Source organism: Phymastichus coffea, unplaced genomic scaffold (assembly GCF_024137745.1).
Source record: "Phymastichus coffea isolate CEN01 unplaced genomic scaffold, Cenicafe_Pcof_1.1 PCOF00085, whole genome shotgun sequence".
NCBI lineage: Eukaryota > Metazoa > Arthropoda > Insecta > Hymenoptera > Eulophidae > Phymastichus > Phymastichus coffea.
Window position 1 is genome coordinate 847,024 of NW_026706896.1, and position 18,433 is coordinate 865,456.

An 18,433-nucleotide genomic window follows, 5' to 3' on the forward strand; every position below is an offset into this window, starting at 1 on the left:
TCTTCAATTTACATAATTAAAGACGGTTGCGCTTATCATCACCACGAATCGCGAACATATAGAGTAACGTGACGCAGGATACATCTGCGTGATGGAAACGCACGTAATCAAATAAATCGGACTTTCGGAATAATCAGAAATAAGTTTGAAGATCTTGTAAGAGCGCAGTTACAAAAAAAATCGGGTTGAATCTCAAAGTAGCCAGTCTCATAATAGTTAGCTACGCTCTTGTAATAAAGCTGTAACGGTCGGATCTAGCTTATCATTAGTTTCTTCATCCAGTTCGAGTTTTACGGACTGAATAAGCTTTTTGCTATGTGATTTTTTCCTAATACAACAGGTGTAGGTAATTCATTTTTCTGCAAAGGTATTCGAAAAAATAGCTGCTTACTTCGCGGTGAAGTATAAGATAAGATTAACTCGGCAGATATGGTAAATGTGATAAAGCGCATCGACCTTTCGATAGCAGTGCAAAAAAATGCACGAGCGGCACTACCCCCCTCCCCCTCCGAATGAGTTGACAAACATTTGACAAAGAAACAAATAATACAACGAACATAAAACATACTAATTGGTAAGTATTCCAAATTTCCCAGTTTATCATGATAAGCCGGTCTTGCGTGGTACCTTAACGTACCATTCGTGCAGAGTTACCGCAACCTGTCAGTTATCCGCATGTCGGCTGTGAAAGATAAGACTAACTGGCATGCCTATGTGTCATTGGGTTTTGCTGAAACTTTGGAAATCGAGGCAGTTAATATGCAACATTAGTCTCTAAAATAAGCTCTCAATTTTTCAACGATTCGGACGAGTATCTTCGAGCGGCTTTTTTTAAGACAACAGGTTACAACGCAAACGAGTATGTCGTTTTCCACTAAAAACCATTTTTAAAAATAAACTCGCCATTACGAGGCTATAGCTCGACTTCGGCGCATTGATGACGGTATTAATAAACTCCAACGACGCAATTGACGTATATGGTGGCGTTCGACTACAAATCAGCGAATCGAAAGCCGAACCGCAGCTTCCGTCGAAAAAGCTTTTTTCCGCTCGCGTCTTGTTAAAAATGTACGCGTAACAGGTCGGCCTGCCCGTAAAATCCTCCAACGCGGATCAACCTTTACACGTCATTCTCCGCTCGCGCTGTTTACACGGCGTTGGCCGCGCGTAAGCGCGCATCGCAAAGAGGCATTGAGCGCGGAAGGCCCTCTAATAAAACGCTCAAGGCACTTTGCGATTGTCAAATCGACAGGTCTAGTGGAAGACGTGGTCGTAGCAGCAAGAAGCGTCCGCGCGCGGATATTTCTCTTGCCTCTTGCGGCGCGAGCATGAAAATTGGTTCTAGGAAAGTTTTTCGAATAACCGGCCGGCCTTAATGACAAGCGACACACGTGTGTCGATGTCGCGCTCGATTTATCCGGTTTCCGAGCTTCAATCGCGCGTGCAATTGCGCGGTTACACTTCTCGCTCGCGTTCGCAAGTCAGCGTAACGAATTCTCTACGAGACAACGAACACGCAAGCCAGAAAGCTCTCATCGTCATTCTACAGGCACTTTGGTTACATTTGGCATTCTCGCGATGTTCGTGAACACGCGCGATCCTGGTGATTAACGCTTCTATCGCGTTGGCGTGAAAGAAATCGGGATCTACATAGAACGAATTTTCCCGGCCTACGCTTGCGCAAGGGCATCGGCTATGTTTTCAAGGGTCATTGCTACTGCAATACCGTTGCCCAGTCGTTTTAGTATGTTGATAAGGCCAAATGGAGTTCCAAGTCCATAGCAAGTTGGAGAGATTAGTAGGAGCACGTGGAACATATACACGGCAATCACGGCAATTGCTCCAATATAGATTTCGACGGGAAAAGTTTTTGGATGCTCGACATGTTTACATTCATCGAATGATTTATCACGGGTATTTCTGAATCGTCGTCTTGATTCTTCTCAGACCAAAAGAAAAACGAGCGCAACGAATCGACAAATAATACTCTTGTCAAGTTTCAGGCCGTTTCCAATCGTTCCAAGCTTAAGCAACGCAATCGCAGAAGTTTCATGTCGCGCGCTCTCTCCTGGGCGCAGAGAGTATGAAATCGGTGGCACTGCATGCAAAGCGCTCGCCGTGCTCCGAACCGCGCGCCAGTGTTTATTTCCGTCTCTGGCTGTGCCTCGCGGAGAGAAAGTAAAGCGTACGACGACGCGCGGCAGTTTGTTATGTGGGTCGAAGTTTGTGACACTTGCACAACCCCTTGATACGCGAACTCGTTAGTCTACTCGGTTGAGATAATGACATTTTCGGTAATTTCCTCGCTAACTTCGTAATTGGCTAACGTCAGTTGCAACAGTTGACAAGAGTTTGCTGTTTGTTTTGAAAAGAAAAGAAAGAAACACGGTGGATGAATCACTGCGAATGAAAAGATTCTTCCAGTGGGGTCTGACCGATTTCAAATCGTGCATGTAGAAACACACACACACACATATTCATTAGTATCAGTTGCGCGAAGCGTTCAATTATAAACAGAGATGGGAAAACAAACCGAAAGAGCGAACCATTGACACAATTTCCAAGTTGAGTCTGCTTTCCCACTATCGACCACTTGGATTTGCCAGCGCTTCGAAATATAGACCCAAGTCATTATCAAGTTTCGATAGCTATGAGAGTTAGAATCCCATTTTGCCCAAGGATTTCAGAGCCGAAGCCTATGTTTCTTTTATCCCCTGTTGGAGGTTATAAAAAAGAACTCGATCAATGACTTCTCCGACAGCTCACTTGATTATTGTGACGGCGCTGTGAATAGCTCACCGGATTGTCGGATCGTGATATCGTCAATGCTCGTTCTTCGAAATCAAGATATACGCTGTGCATTTTCTTTATCTCGGCATTTATTCTCGTTACCGCGTTACTGCCTCATGTTCTTCCTTTCGCACGATTGCGAATCGAAAGCCTCAATACAGCCGTTGAATGACACTGAAACGGCTAAACTCGAGCCAGCAAAAGTTTGACCAACGATAATCAGTGATCCAAATCTAATCACTTCGCAGTCAAATCAAAGTGATACTCTCCGCAGCGCGCATATAATTACAAAGTGTGCGTTCTCAATCGCGTGCATCGCAATCGATATTGGAAAAGTTTCGCAATTCAAAGAGTGCGAGAGTGACAATCAGACAGACAATGCTCTGCGTTAGTATCTCGCGAAAATAGAACTTCCGACGCGTGTGACGCGCGTGCGAGCGCCGAAAATGCAAAACGCAAGTGCTCGCTCGCCGCGCGTGCAAGCAACAATATCAAGTTATGCGCGCAGGTGTGTATAAGCACAAATGGGCTCGGGATATATTATTTTGTTTCGTGCCTATTGTGTGCTGATGCGATGTGTGACAGGAAAATTTTTCGTTACACCGATGGGCTTCCCGCGGACAAATGCTTCGTTTCTGTTTTCATTTCAATCTTTTTTTTCTTTTATCAGGATTATCGAAAAAAAAACACATAATGTATTTGGCACGGGACTTTTTCTCGAACGAGTAAAAAGATACGAACAAAAAACAAAAATTACGAAGCGCCATCGCAAAAAAAAAAAAAAAATAGGAAGAAAACAGACTGTAGGAAGCAGGAGTCGCCGAACTGACATTCGATACACGTTTCGTGGTTCGCACACGGGAAGAAAAAAAAAGCGTACTTAGCGAGATGTATAATGAAGGTACACTTGCACGCGGGAATACAAATTGCGCTCGTCGTTAGCCTATACCGGTAGCGATGACGAAGCTCCCGTATGCCCGCCGAAATATCGCGGCCTCGCAGCATACGCTAACATGCCTTTTGTTTGGCGGATCGCCTACGTTTTTACTGTACTTGCTGTAATGGCGTGCTTTACTGTTTTTTGATCGTGCCTTTTTGTTTTTGGAGATCCGGTTAGACTTTTTTTTTCTTTTGCTTTTACGGTTTACTCGGCATACTTTGGAGCAGGCCATTCCATGAGGGGAAATTAATTAATTAGTGGCTGAAATGAAGTAGTTACAATACAACCCATGTTTACGTAAATCTGAAATAATGATTATCCAAAGAAAATAAATTGATTTTTTGTATTACTTTTAAAGTAGAGTTCATATTCAGGGCAATAACTCGGACGTTTGCGGCACAACAATCGGATTTTTATTTTATTCTCGGATAATTTGACGCGCAAATTAATGCAATTCAGGATTATAAAAATTTGAATTGTTTGATTGTGTTGCCTACGTGCGCGTGGATGATTTGGACTCACGACGATAAAAGTTAAAACAAACCTTTGGAACCTCTCGTGAGCGCGTACGCCTCTTATCGGTTGTTTATACGTATCAAAATATCGTTTTCATGTCTCGTTGTCAAATACGCGTGTTGTTACGCAAATTGTACTATAAATTATAAGAAACGAGCAACAGAAGAAAGAAAAAAAAAATACACGTACACTAAATACGGTGATTCATTCAAAAAGTCGTTATGCCGTCAAGGCCTTCACGCGTATACTCGCGTAATATTTTGTCCTGGCGGAAGTTGGCCTAAAAAATATATATAATAGAGGCTTATTACGGGCGGGATTCCTCTGTATTTACCTGTATTGAAAAGATGATGTGTATCCGGTGCGACAAGTTAGCCTATTATAAATAGCCCGTCGAAAATTCACGCCGCTATCTTTAGACGCAGAAAGCTGGAAGGGGCGTGGGGGCAACCAGATGAAAACCCATGGTGCGGCGCACGTTGCATCATAGACACCCACACGAGCATGACATTCGTCGAGAGGAGCTCTACATCTCGAGTAGCGCTGAGCCCGCGTTGTCGAGTGGAGCTCCGTTCTTCTTTCTGCGCTCTGTTCTCGACATAAGTTATTTGCGCGTCGCGCAGGATACCCGATTATCCGTTTGCTCGCTCGAGGCTCTCGGCTCGAGACATGACGCTGTGCGCGAGCGAGCCGTGCTGTTTGCGCACGAACGATCGGCCATTCAAGTTGCGGCTAACGTTGTGCTTGATAACGTATAAAGCTGCGCAAATACTCGCTGCTGCGGTAGCTTTAGCGAGCTTGTGCGACTGATAATTAATGATAATTAATGATAATTAATGATAATTAATCAAACGGCAGAACGTGATGTTGATGGTGCAACTTGTGTAAAGCAAGAGCATCACGTCGGGAGCTCGATTACCCGTGGACAAAACAAGAAATGCAATTAAGAAAAACTTTATAAGCGACAGATGCGATACATTCGTTTACGCTTGTAAGACACGGTGAAGCCTGCTTTAAAGTATCAGGATACGTTACGAGCTCTAAAAGATTCAAACTGCGCTTAAAAAAAAACGCACCAAACTTATCGCTTTCCAATTTTTCTCCATTGAAATCTCGCTCCCTATTGCAAAAATCTCAATGAGAAAAATGCGTAATCACGGCTCGGATCTTATCGGCAAAAAGATATTTCAATGTGCGTATGGATACGGAAGAATGTCACATGAGACTCCGCGCCTGGCCGTTGGCCAGCGATAAAGGAGCTTCGAGCGAGCTTCTGCGATTACGCGCGTGGCGATAAATGCACGCTCGTTTCCTGTTTTTACCTAGCACCTGTTTGGCGATTTGTTTTTCATCGATCGATTCTTCGGGGAACTACCTACCTACATCGGTAAAGTACAATTCAGAAGTCATCGGTTTTATTTAAGATGACGCTCTTAAAATACTCGCGGGAAGATTGCTTCTCATATGCTTGCGCGAGGAGACGAAAATAATGATTATTGCAAAAATTCAATGACGCGTTGTGTAGTTTTTTTGTTCGCTTCTTCGGGTGCAACAAGTAATTTGCGGAAAAACTAAAAGAGACCGAGAGGTAGGAGGAAGAGTTACTTGGTCTTTCTTGCTCGAGATATTCATCTTGCGGCACGTCGCCGGCCACAACATTGCGTCTCGTTTAGCTTAGGTGTAACAGGTACGTTATTGTGGCGGCAAGAAGAAAGAAGCCAGCTCTCAATGTGATGACGCGCAATAATCGCGCGAGATGTTGATATCGCTATTGGAAATAAATGATGTTGTAATGAAGTTTGAAAAAGTTATGCGTACCGTTTTTTTACGGCACCTCAATAGTGTCTTATGGAATTTATGGAACGCGCAACGACGAAATGGGGTTACTTTAATTGGAACTTTCCAAGTAATCTTATACGGAAGAAAAAAAAATCCCTTGATTAAATATGAAGAAATAACGGAAAGAGAACACAGCTCACGTGATGCGCACGTAGAGAAAGAAGGGAAAATATGAGAAGGATACAGAGATAATAATGCATCACGTGAGTACACGTGAGTTTGTGCAAACTAGCCGTGGAATGCGAACTAATACGAGTGCACTAATTGTTCTAAAAACAGTCGAGAAGGTATTCGCACGCGGCCGCGGGAATGCCCATGCAGGCGCACAAAGCGTTTGTAATTTTTGAAAGTTTACCGGGCGAATTAAAGATTGCTCAAACTCTTGACACCTCCATGCGTTTTGTGCGAAATCATTCTTCATGAGCACGTGAAAATTCTAGATGATTTTTCAGCTTCTTTGAGTTTTCCACGTATCTGTATTAAGGCGCTGAGTAAAAACTGCGAGTTTTCAAGTATATCCTTTGCGAGAATGACGAGGCAGAAAAGGAACGATTTTAATAGTAATTTGCCGCGATTTTTTTTTTTTATTTGAATGTCGGCCACACATCATCAGGACTTCGGTGCACTGACGCATCGTAGCGACGATGAATACATTTGAAAAGTCGCCTGGATTTTTTCGCTAGTCACCGCGTGCCGAGATAGTATAAATAATGTGATGTCACACCTGTTATGGGGAAATCACTAGAAATTGATGTTAATTATTCGACTATTTAACAACTTCACACGTATCGTGACGAATGTTCATCCTCGTTATGTGTATATCTAATGATTCACGCGTATATATTTTTGTTTTTCAGGTATTCATTATTTTCGTTGAACCGCTCAGCTCCCAGAGTGGGAAAAGTCATTTGAAAATGAACGTAAGCTGCAAAACTACTGCAAAATTGACAAGTGTAAGTATACGATAGTGCGGAACTTTGCAGATCCGTTTAAAAAAATCATCAAACGCAACAAGTCTCGTCACGTCAACTTACACCTTTAGTATTTAATTATTAGCGCTTGTTACAAAAACGTGGAAAAAGCCCCAGGAAGATAAAAAAGAGAAGGCGAGACCGTATAGTAATAATGTCGAAACTTAAAATGTGTCGTGTAGGTATATAATACAAACGAGGCTCGTCATTTCGTCAGATAAATGTATAATTATGCAGCGTTGACCGCAGCGGCTAAAGTACGTGCAAACGAGGAGGCGACACTGTTTCTCACAAAAAGCCTATATATTTGTCGACATGGGCGTCTAATAAGTGGAAAATATCAAGCGTGGCTTTCTTTCTTCCATTTTTTTGGTACGTTAGGGAATTATCAATCCTAACTTGCTTTCATTATTATTTTTTAGAAATATTATCAATTGTGCTGTACGCACGCTAATGAACGCTATTTTAACCGATTGCAATTTTTTATTTTAAAAATATTATCGTTGAGAAAGAAATAATTAAACCGCACGGTATTGAGTGGGAAATATATTTTATTGCGTGGCTCATAAAAGTGAATGATGAAAATTTGGTAACTCGGCTGTTTTCGGAGAAGTCATTGTGTAATTTTAGTACGCAATTATTTTCGGTAAATAATAAAGTTTAATGAAAACCATAATAACATAATGATGACATTAAAACGTGCCTCGTTCGTTCATATTTACGATTTTCAGAAAACTCACTGATTCTTTCTTCTTGTCTTTACTCTGCCATAAAAGTACAGTTCTATGTAAAAAAAACAACGGAATGACCGGCACTTGATCATGTATCCGTGTCGCTGTATATCGATCCTCCTAATTTCACGTTCCACTAATTTTTTTTTTTGGCGAACAAAGCTAACGAGCGATTGGCAATTGACCCCTTTCTCTTCAATCTTTGACATGGCTACGGCGATGATTGACACGAATTTATCTCGAGGACAAACAAAAACAATATATACATCGACGTAAGTGTTAACGAACAGGAAAGAAAAGAAAAGGACGAAGCGCGCCAATCAGTTGCAGTAGTTTTACGATGAACGCAAGTCAGAGAAAAGAAGCCTTGGACGCCGTGGAAGTATAATTTGTGCAGTGCTTGCGCGCGAAACCTCGATTTGCGTAATGGGAAATGAGCGCGCGCGGAAATTCGATAATTAATGAACTGTAAAAGCAAGCGGATAGCTGAGTACATGCTAATTGTGCGTGTTCCATTGCCAGAGACAACAATAAACGATATACCGTGTCTGCTGCGAGAGAAAAAAGAATGACAACGACGAAAGCTTGCAGCAGCCGGCGGCTCATTGACATAGTTAATGCAACGTTGAGCAAATATAATAGCCGTCGCTCGCTATAAATGTATAACAAGAAGCACAATCTGAACGAAGGAAAAATCTTGGCTGGATAAGATTACGTGAAAAACGAACCATCGGGCATTTGTGAGTGCAGTTATCCAAGCCCAAGTGAGTTATTAATAATCAGGCACGAAGATCGCCTTATAACTTTGGCTCGCGAACGCTCCTGTCGTTTTATTGGTTCCCATTTTTCATTGTCGGAAACGAGCGTTTGCACTGTTGCGATACAGATCTCAATGTGCGTACGGAGCTATTGATATTACAGGTTTTCCCGCAAATCTTCGTTCTTTCGATCCGGCTACGGGAGATTGTATGCGCAACTCCATTTTTTTCTTCGTAATTAAAATTCAAAATTCGTATAAATAGACAATTGAGGCTGATAAAAATGTGCGCCGCAGAGAAAATTCTCTGCATATTTATAAGATTAAATTGATATAAGTGATTTAAATTCTAAATCCCAGCGATTACTTTAAAATGTCGCTCCTTTTCTTTTTTTTTTTTCAAAATTCCCAGACACGTTACACACGCACGTGTTATTATTCATTCCACATAGTCACGTGAGCGGAATTCTCGCCATGTAATGTGCTGCTTTAGCTCGTGCCATTAGATAAAATTGGAAAACCTAAATCCTAACGTTGAAAATTGTCACGGATGGAATTCAGCTGGCAGATAAGAACTGAATGTGACCTCTGTACGCGAATCTCTCTCCGCGCGGAACAATCAGAATCTTTGGCACTCGCACGGCAATTGAAGAAGAGAGCGCTTGCAGCACATTGCGAAATGCCATATAACGATATTGTTCGCCTCATAGCCGCCTTCATTTTTACGCACGCATGGCGATCTTTTAATAGCACTTTATCGCGAATTGGTCCATGCAGGCGGAAAGAGCACGCAGTTGCGTAACTCGTCTTTGATATTATTCGGATCCCCTGCGACGATATTGCAACTGCAATACCATTTCTTCGCTGTCGCTTTCAAGGCTCATCGGTTACATGATTTTTTTTACAATTTGACGTCGATGTACGCGTAGCAAGGCTTTCGCACTTTTCGCGCAGGAAAATGTGTATATCAAATCGTTCCGTAGAAAAGTTGCGTTAGTAAATCATTCGTGCTGCAGTAAATTTTATTAGTCTTCAAGTTTACGTTTGCTTGATAATGAGACGACATGTATTGTGCTGTAAAATGGGTGTGCTTTTGAACGCAAAGGAAAGTTCAGGATTCCTTTTTAGATCAGCTGATACGCAAAAGACCGCGTCTCGATTACGCTCGAGCAAATATTTTTTTCGCTTCGTTTTACCCTGAAACCAATAATCGCTCGGAGTAAACTTACAATCACTCGTTACACAGTCGGTGTTTTGTACGCTGAATTCGGTATTTTTTTATCTCAAGTTCAGTGAGCCTTGTTAACTGTTGTTAGAAATTACGGTTATTATCATTTAATAATTATGCTTGTTATTGTTTTCATTTTTTCTTTTAATAACATTGACAAGTGGTGGCAGCGTTAATAAACGCGTTTAACAAGCTGCAAGGAAGAATACAATGAAATATTATTAAGTACGCGTCATTACCATGCATTCTTTTCGCCTTATTCGTGTGTAATAGTGCTCGATAATACTTGCGATGATAAATAGTTGCATCGCCCAATGACAATAATACAGAAGCACGCACACTGTTTACACGTTATGTACGAGCTCTTGATATTATTGAAAAATAAAATAATAAGAACAAAAATGACTTATAGCTGGACGTGTACCCGTGGGAATTGGGATTACTACGCGAGATCTCTTGGCAAATATGCATATTACATTAAAATTGCAGCGGCTTGCTATATCGTAAAATTCAATGCCCAAAGCAGAGCGAGAGATATTGAATCCAGGTTAGTTTATATAAATAGGCTTAAAAAGGGGATGCTGCATACATACATACATATATATAAATATATATATATATATATAAAGTCATCGTCAATTGGGATATTGCATCATGTGGTCAATTTTCGTCGACGGCTGTAGCCGTACTGTACGTCGCGGCGGCAACCTGCTGCGATTTAACTAGACCGCTCGTTGGTCTACGGCTAATGGAACTCGCTCGCTCACGCTCGAGTGTGCGTTAGTTCTGTCTGGCTTCTCTTATCTGTCTGACAGTTTATTTGCCCACTTTTTGCGCGAGAATCATCGTCGCTTTTGCAGACGCGATCCAATGTAAATACGCACCGAATGCAAGCTGCGCGCGCGTGGAAAATATAGAGATGATGCACTGCGCTCGCTACGTTTTCCATTTAAGAATCTTCAAATCAATTTTTTCCCCCTTCCTCATCCTACCGGTATCTCTTACACGCGATCTTACTTGCTAACACACCGCGACAGATTATGTTACGTCATTGTCCTAACACGTCCAAGCAGTCGACACTTTCCAAGCTGACAATCATTGCGTTAACAAATATTCCATTCCTCAGACTCCCGGAGACAAAGTCGATACGGATAGTGGCAAATAATTACCGCAAGTTTGTAAATAACAGTGACGGGCGACAGACGCACATACGGTGAGATTGTTATTGGGTTAACACAGACTTCAATGAGAATCTAATTAGAGGCGCATTAGTGAGCTCGATCTATTTTCATCTAAAACCCAGACTCTGCTGCTGCGCTGCGTCTTCTTGCATGCTGTCACGTAATTTATGCAATTAAACATTTTTCGATCTTCCAACTTTCCACGCTCGTTTACTCTTAATCTCCAGTTCCCACTTACGTTGTTACTTATCCGCTTGTGGAATTTTTTCAATTTCATCTCTACAATAACAAAAGGCTCGATTAGGCGTCTGTCATTGCGAGGCCTTATATTTCAGTCGAGTCACACGTGTCTCCGCCGATAGTTGCTAAATGTCTTTGTAGACATTATCGAGTAGATGCAAACGTTCACCTATCGGACCAATGAAATTTGGTGAACTTGAATCGAGAGAGACCCCATTGTCAGTGGAACGTGCCAACTACGAGCAGACTGGTTTAATTCGATCGTCACTCCGCGTCGACGAGTTTAACCAACCAACGAAAGAAAAGACGAGCGAGTACAAAAGTACTAGCTCACTTCTCGTTATCGTACCTCGTGCGTTGACAGCAATCACTTGAAAAAGCAGACGTATCGCGATTGTCAGGTCGATTATATTAATCTCCACCAGTTGATAATCGGTGTCGCGCGAGCGTAATCGTACGGCAAATAGTTGGCATCATTTTTTCACGGCGATAACGCGTTCATGAGTCGTCGCGGCTATTTAAAAAAAAAATAAATAAATAAATAAATAAATAGCGATCCTGGAATGATAGGACAGGAATCAACGATTTATAATAGTGCTATCGTGGTTATATTGATGATTTCGAAAGCTTGCTATTCTACGACATATTTTTTTTCAAGACATCGAAATGTCACGCTGAAAGTCATTTTGAAAGTGAACAATCGAAACTCCCGATACGAAACCTATAGATAGTCAAAAAGACATCACGGCACTCCAAGGCTACTCTACGAATCAACCTTGTACACCGCGCAATAAAAAAAAGCAACGCGATTCGAATTCAATTTTCCACGTGGATCCTGGCAACGAAGTGAACTAACAACACTTCCGCGCTCGTGCCTTGACGTAATTCCATTGTATATAACTATTCCACGACTGGTGCGTTGGTACCACAGGTACAGCAAAACGTAAGTCGCGCAATCTCTTTGCTCGATATATACGTGCATTATACACACTTTCTCCGGAGCTTTGATATTGGGTGAATGCATCAAAGTAGCGTATGCAAGTCTTATCGCGCGCACCGGAATTCCCGATTAACTTCCTGGACGATGGACTCCTTTTTACTTCGAATTGTTCATCGCGCTGACGCGCGACACTTTGTCGCTTTCCTTGCGGCAACACTACTCCTGTGCTCCACTTTTGTTTTTATTTACAAACACACGGTGTTCCGCGAGCCGGTCAATTTTTCATAATCTTAGCGTGTAAAAGTACGAGCGATCGGCGAGTTTGGAGATACGCTTGGTGATATTCCGACCGACGAATCCACCGGCCAGAGATTGAACTCTCGAACCAAATTTTTAGCAAAGTTGCATCACGTCAATTGGCGTCCCACGGTTGAACCAGTCATTTCGCAGGCGTCTACTCGGCGCTCATCAATATTGTGAATCAGCGTACAACTCGTCTCTGAGTCTCGCGCGATCTGTGGGCGAGTCTGCGAAAAAACATTTCGCTGATACCAGTTCGATACGCTGCGACGATTGCTAAAAAGAGAGAGAGAGAGAGAAACTTGCATAACCGATCATGTAGATTGGGCAATGTCTCAGCAACGAAGAACGGACCTTGACCCGAAAAAATCCGTTATAGTTTTTGATACGTCTCAGACTATCGCACATTAACGCGGTGCGGTGGTCTTCTTGACTTTTCGCGATATTATTATTACCTTTCGATGTGTTAATTTAGGAATTGCGTCGTCGATTTTAATCAAGCGTCTCTTAATACTATTTTTTTCTCTTTTCAGCTCCATATTAAAATTCAAAAATACAGGCTCTGCGGATATTTGCCGTACTGGAATACTATATAAAATAAAATAAAATAGCATGCCATTTGGGCGTCGTTGATGAAAGTTTTTTCTACAAATGCTGGCATACCGCCTTTAATCGAAGAACTCTTTAGATTTTCGAAATTATGCCAAGTGAACTATCAAGTACAAGAGCTAAGTAGAAGTAACGTTCATTAAGAATATTGGGTTTATCCCAGGGAATAATCTGAACATTTTATATGATCGCTTAAAGTATGAACACTTTTAGAAAGCTATCTGAACGATCGTATGGTATATGTTGAAAAAGCTTTTATGTTCGCCGACCTTTGGCTGCAAATCAATTTCAATAAAAACGTTTTAATAAAGACAAAAGCGCGTTGAATAAACGTTGCACGAGTCATTATTTTTAGTCTCTCGCGTAATCAGAAAACAATCCGCAATCAAAATAATTGAGTTGACATTTTCGCTCTCCAATATAAGAAAAAACGAAAAGTTAAGTATCGATGAACTTTCCATACAACGACGCGGCGGACGATTGCAGCGAGAAGCACAGATCAGCCGAAAAAATAAACTACACTTAAGCCTCCCACTTGCTTAAGCGTGTGCGCGCGTGCGCGTGTGTGTGAGAAAGTACGAGCAAGAATATCGCTTATTTGCAATGAGTTCACCAGCTGGCAAGGAAACTTTTCCATCAGGGCCAGATGAGGATCGTTTACCAAGCACCGAAGGAGGAGCACATACCTTTGCATACCATACACTTCTTTCTTTTACGAGTGTGCGACTAAAACGTTTCCGCGCCGCAGGAATTCTCCTTTGTGCACATGTGTCGAAAGCGTGTGCGGATTATGTGATCGTGGCGAATGACGAAGCGTATAATTAATTGAAGGCAAACCAAAAGCTCCGACCGCAATGGAAAGTTAGACGTTTCGTTTGCGAGGAATTGTTATTGTCATACTGGCCGCTTATTGGAAAAATCGTTTCGACGAACGGTATGCAAATCTTTGCTGACGTATTAAGTGAGTATTGATGGGCAACATTGAACAGGCCGTTAGAATGCATGTAGAGCAACTTTTTTCTCTTTTCGCTTTTAACGCGTATAACGTTTAAGTCGTAACTCGAACAACATCTCTATGACGCGGTAATAAAAGGTAATTACCGAGCAACGAAAAGCGCGAGTGGTGCGAAACTGTCCAAGAGCAAAAAAAAAGGAGCGAATTAATTATTTCAATGGGCAGCTTGTATACCCAATAAAAATTGAATTGGATACGTATCCATAGCGCGGCAAAAAGCGAAGAAACCTCAACGACATGTTCTTTCATCTGGAGAACGCGAGCATGACAAATGCCAATCGTTGTCTCGTTGAAAAGTCACGTTCGGAACGACTTGATTAGCGCGCACACGGCGATCTGCGTCGCTACGTTTCGCTGCGGAGTTTCCAGAACAATTAGTGGATTAAAAGTCGACTTTGTAGCGCGCGTGCCGGACGCAATTAGTGTGCGCGTCGATTGAACTCTGCTTTTTTGGCTTATCATCATTTGACGAGACGGCGGACTTCCCGTCTTCATATATAGAAAATGAAAAGGAATGCCGATTGCCAATGGGAAATATTCGTGATTTAACGGCGATTGCTCTGTTATCTACGGCATAAAGATGCAAGATAGGCCGGTGAGAACCTAACAAAAAAAAAATAGTACTGTGTAAAAGATCAAAGCGATAACGTATAATCTGTAGGAAAGAAGAGCCGTGTGTAAAATGTGGCTTATGGGCTTAACGGGCACATTGATGGATATCAGCGTTGAATCTTCGTGTACAGTAATTGCTGTTTATGATCAGCGTTTGTTTGGTCGGGTAACACGCGGCAGCTTAACAAGCCAGGTATATTGTCGCAAGATGCATCATGGAAGGATTTCCAATTGAGCGGGGATTCCCGCTAGGATTGAAACGTGAAAAACGCTGTGGCATACTGGGAAATCGCCGTCGAATAAATTAGAACATGCGAGTAACATTATTGCGTAACTCGTTGCGCTGAGAAATCGATGAAACTTTATATTGCAGAAATTTGACGTGAAAATGTATACCTCAGTATGCTAATTACGTACGTAAGTATAATTGTTGTACGAGATGACCTGTTCTCCAGGTCTGATTGTCAGGAATGCACACGCGAAAGGAAAAAAAATTCGTGAGATTAGAGCGGTCGAAGACGATTAACGTCTTTTTTTTGCCTGCTTGCGCTCGTTTTGAAACTCGCAGTTTGCGCTTTTGTAATAACACGGAAACTGCCGATTGAAATAGCTATTTGTCAAATGGTCCATTGGCTTTTGCTTCTGAAAATTATACAGTTTGAGATACTTTTCACTCAATATTTTTGAGAAGAGAAAAAAAGAGAAGGTAATCGAGGCCACTGTACTCACGGGATTGCGTAGGCAAGTATATTTTGACTAACTTTGTGAAATGGATTAATTGAATGAGATGCGCGTTCGTAGAATTGAAGAAAACAGAGGGAGAATTGAGCCGAACTACTTAGGTATAGCGCAAATAAAAAAAATTGCGCGATTAAAGTACAGGAAAACGGTGCCGAGTCGAGGAAAAAGCAGAGCTCTTAAAAGGCCAAGCGCGGCGACAGAATGAAGCCGTTTGTTTGATAAATCGCAGATTTCTCTCGCTCATTCCGAACATAATATTATGAAAGTAGGCTCCCGAACAGCTGTTGGGCTAGATATTTCTCAGTCGGCTCGCGCCCGGTACGCCGCTGATCCAACGAAGCAGAGCCGCGATCTTTTTATGTAATATAGAACGCTGCAAGATTCAACGCCGGCTCATTATATTATGAAATGTACCGCGAAAATCGTACGCTAACGCATACGCGCCGGCGAAGTTTTTCAACTGCCACGTAGCGCGTTGTATTCCCGTGCGAGTGCGCGCAAAAGCACAATCCACTTTTCTAATTTTCGCGCGGGGGCAGCAACAAAAAATTGCGTCAAATGTGCACGAGAGAGAGAGAGACTCGATTCATGAATTGTGTATTAGACGCGAAGGAGAACGAGAAGAAAAAGAACGCTACTGTTACGAGCGTAAGACTCATGCATGCACACATACGAGTTATTCTCTGGCACACGCGCCGCCGAAGGTACGGCTAATGAGTTGCACACGGATAAATTCGATGCAGCTTCGACGCGCCTTTCCAAGTGATTTTGGCGTTTCGGAAAGTATCGATTCGATATCACTGACCAGCGTTATAACCTTGATATTATGTTAAATGCAGATCGAGACCGAAAGAATAGTTGTCGAGATAAGGTTTTGGCCTAGCGATTTCGTTATCGGACCGAGGGCCTGCTCGCGCTCGACGACCATTTATATATGCTAAATCAGCACGTCGATTTTTAGTTCATACAAGCACGACAATTGACGAATCCGCGAACAGCGCTTACAAGTAATACCTGGCGTAAAAGTCAGCTCGACGGTGAGAGAAGAGGCACGCTTCTCTCGACTCCTCGGTGAAAAATGGCTTTAATTGAAAACGAGAGCAGCAGGTGCATCCGTCTCTATTATTAAGTCTTTGACGTATATATCACAGCGCGGACAGCCCTGGGCAACGAAACGCCGGCGCTGTACACGCGCGCCTCGCCGGGGCCACCGAAGATTTTTATCGGCGCGAAAGGAAAATTGCGGCCAGAACCCAGGTGGTCCGAGAGCGTCTCGCAAAGCGCACGCATACCCGGAGCTGACCCAGAAGAGAAGGCTTTAGCGCGGAGCCCGCACTACTTTTTGGCCGCGGCTCTGCGGCACCTGTCGCCGCGGCGAGCGTCTCGCGATGTGTGTTGCAGCATCAATAGCCCGCGATTATGAAATTGGCGAAAAGTCGACGAAACTTGGATAAATAGCTTCGATCAGTGATCGGATCGCTCTCGTACGGTCTTTTCTTGGCGCGTCTTATCGCTCTTTGTTCGCGCACGCAAGACGTTGAAAAAAAGGTTACGCGCAAGCGAACTTTCGCAACTCGAAATTGTTCATACATCGCCTGGATATGGTAGCGAAGCATACAATGATCTAATTAGACGAGTTACAGCTAAGCTAATTGTAAAGAGTAAAAAGGAATGTTCTTTGCAGTAACAACGGTGCGTCCATTATTCGAGACCAAGCTGTACCGTTTTAATCAGGAAATTCATATCTGTATATAGTCTTGCCGCTCGCGAGCTAGCGAGAGACGCATACTAATGTAAAACGCGTAGTACAAAAGAGGAGCAAAGTGTAATGATGGCATTGAGAGCTTGGAGTTCATAAGCCTGCGGAATAACAATCGGCGCGCGCGATGACGGGGGTATATCATGCGCTTGCGCTGATTGTACCTTTTTTCGGATTCCTTTCCTATGCTGCGATTATCGATCTTTCCTCGTTTCCTCGGAGGAGGGAATGCAGCTGTACATCATCGAAGAAACAACAAATAAACGAAATAGATCGTCGGTAAAACTCTCAGTTTCACACGGAACGATTCCACTTTTCCCCATTGAAAAGTGAACGTTTTTCCTCGATTTCTCTTTTTAAGGAACCTCCGATGAATACCGTTTTAATTTACAAAAATATCAGTGAAACTCTGAATGCGCATAATTCATGAAAGAAGAGAGACCAAATTGGAGATTGTAAAGGAAATTCGAAATTTGGCGCGTCGCAGGCGAAAGGGAGAGCAAAATGCTGCTGCATAGATAGATGAAGAGGGAGTGAGAGGGAGATAGACAGAGAGTCGAGACAGAGAAGGGAGTTGCGCTGTGCGCCAGTGGGGCTTGCACAGACAAAGCGCAGCGTTTCACGCACACCGACGCACACACGGACGAAGCCAGCGCAGTGCGAGCTGGACAGCTCGCTCCGTTGCCATCGACATTCCATAAAGCAGAAAGGATGCGGGCCTGCGAATCCACTTGTTTTCGGAGTCGACGAGGGTGAAGCTTCGCGTAGGTAATCGTGGCGAGACTCACCGGCTCTGCAGATAGAAGCTACCCCTTCGATTATGGCATGTAGTCAGACTCTATCATCGGGCGAAGATGTTGCTATGGCAGCACTTGCGCTCGTCGCGCTCGAGAAACTTTTTCAACACCTTCACGGCCGCACAAAAATACACTGACGTCCAGAGGAAAATTGGAGCCGTTCCTGTGCGGGCATATGAGCGGCCGTCGTATATATGTCGGCGCTATCGAGTTGTGCTGCTGACTGAGTGTCTACATAGTCGAAACGGCGTCGTTGCACAGCTCACGGCTCTCGCGCACGGTCGCACATACACACGTTTAAAAACAAAGACTGCCACACGGCGCGCGATCGGCTCCACTCGGTTATGTTCGGTCGCCGCTTCGGTTTTCTTTCGCTCTCGCCATACCTATATTCCACGCAGAAGGTAAAAGCGCGCGCGATCCCCCGTGCTAAATTCGATGGATCCGACACGCACACGACCGGCTGG

At 43.1% G+C, this 18,433-nt stretch overlaps 1 protein-coding gene across 1 annotated transcript in view; it reads right to left on the bottom strand.

Annotated features, from left to right (window-relative positions):
* Positions 1-18,161, bottom strand: part of LOC131668900 (alpha-2B adrenergic receptor) — a 35,446-nt gene extending 17,285 nt beyond the window's left edge. Inside the window, exon 1 of the mRNA XM_058943373.1 lies at positions 17,958-18,161. The gene's annotated coding sequence lies outside the window, so the exon portion shown is untranslated. The remainder of the gene's footprint in view (positions 1-17,957) is intronic.
* Positions 18,162-18,433: the final 272 nt, after the last annotated feature.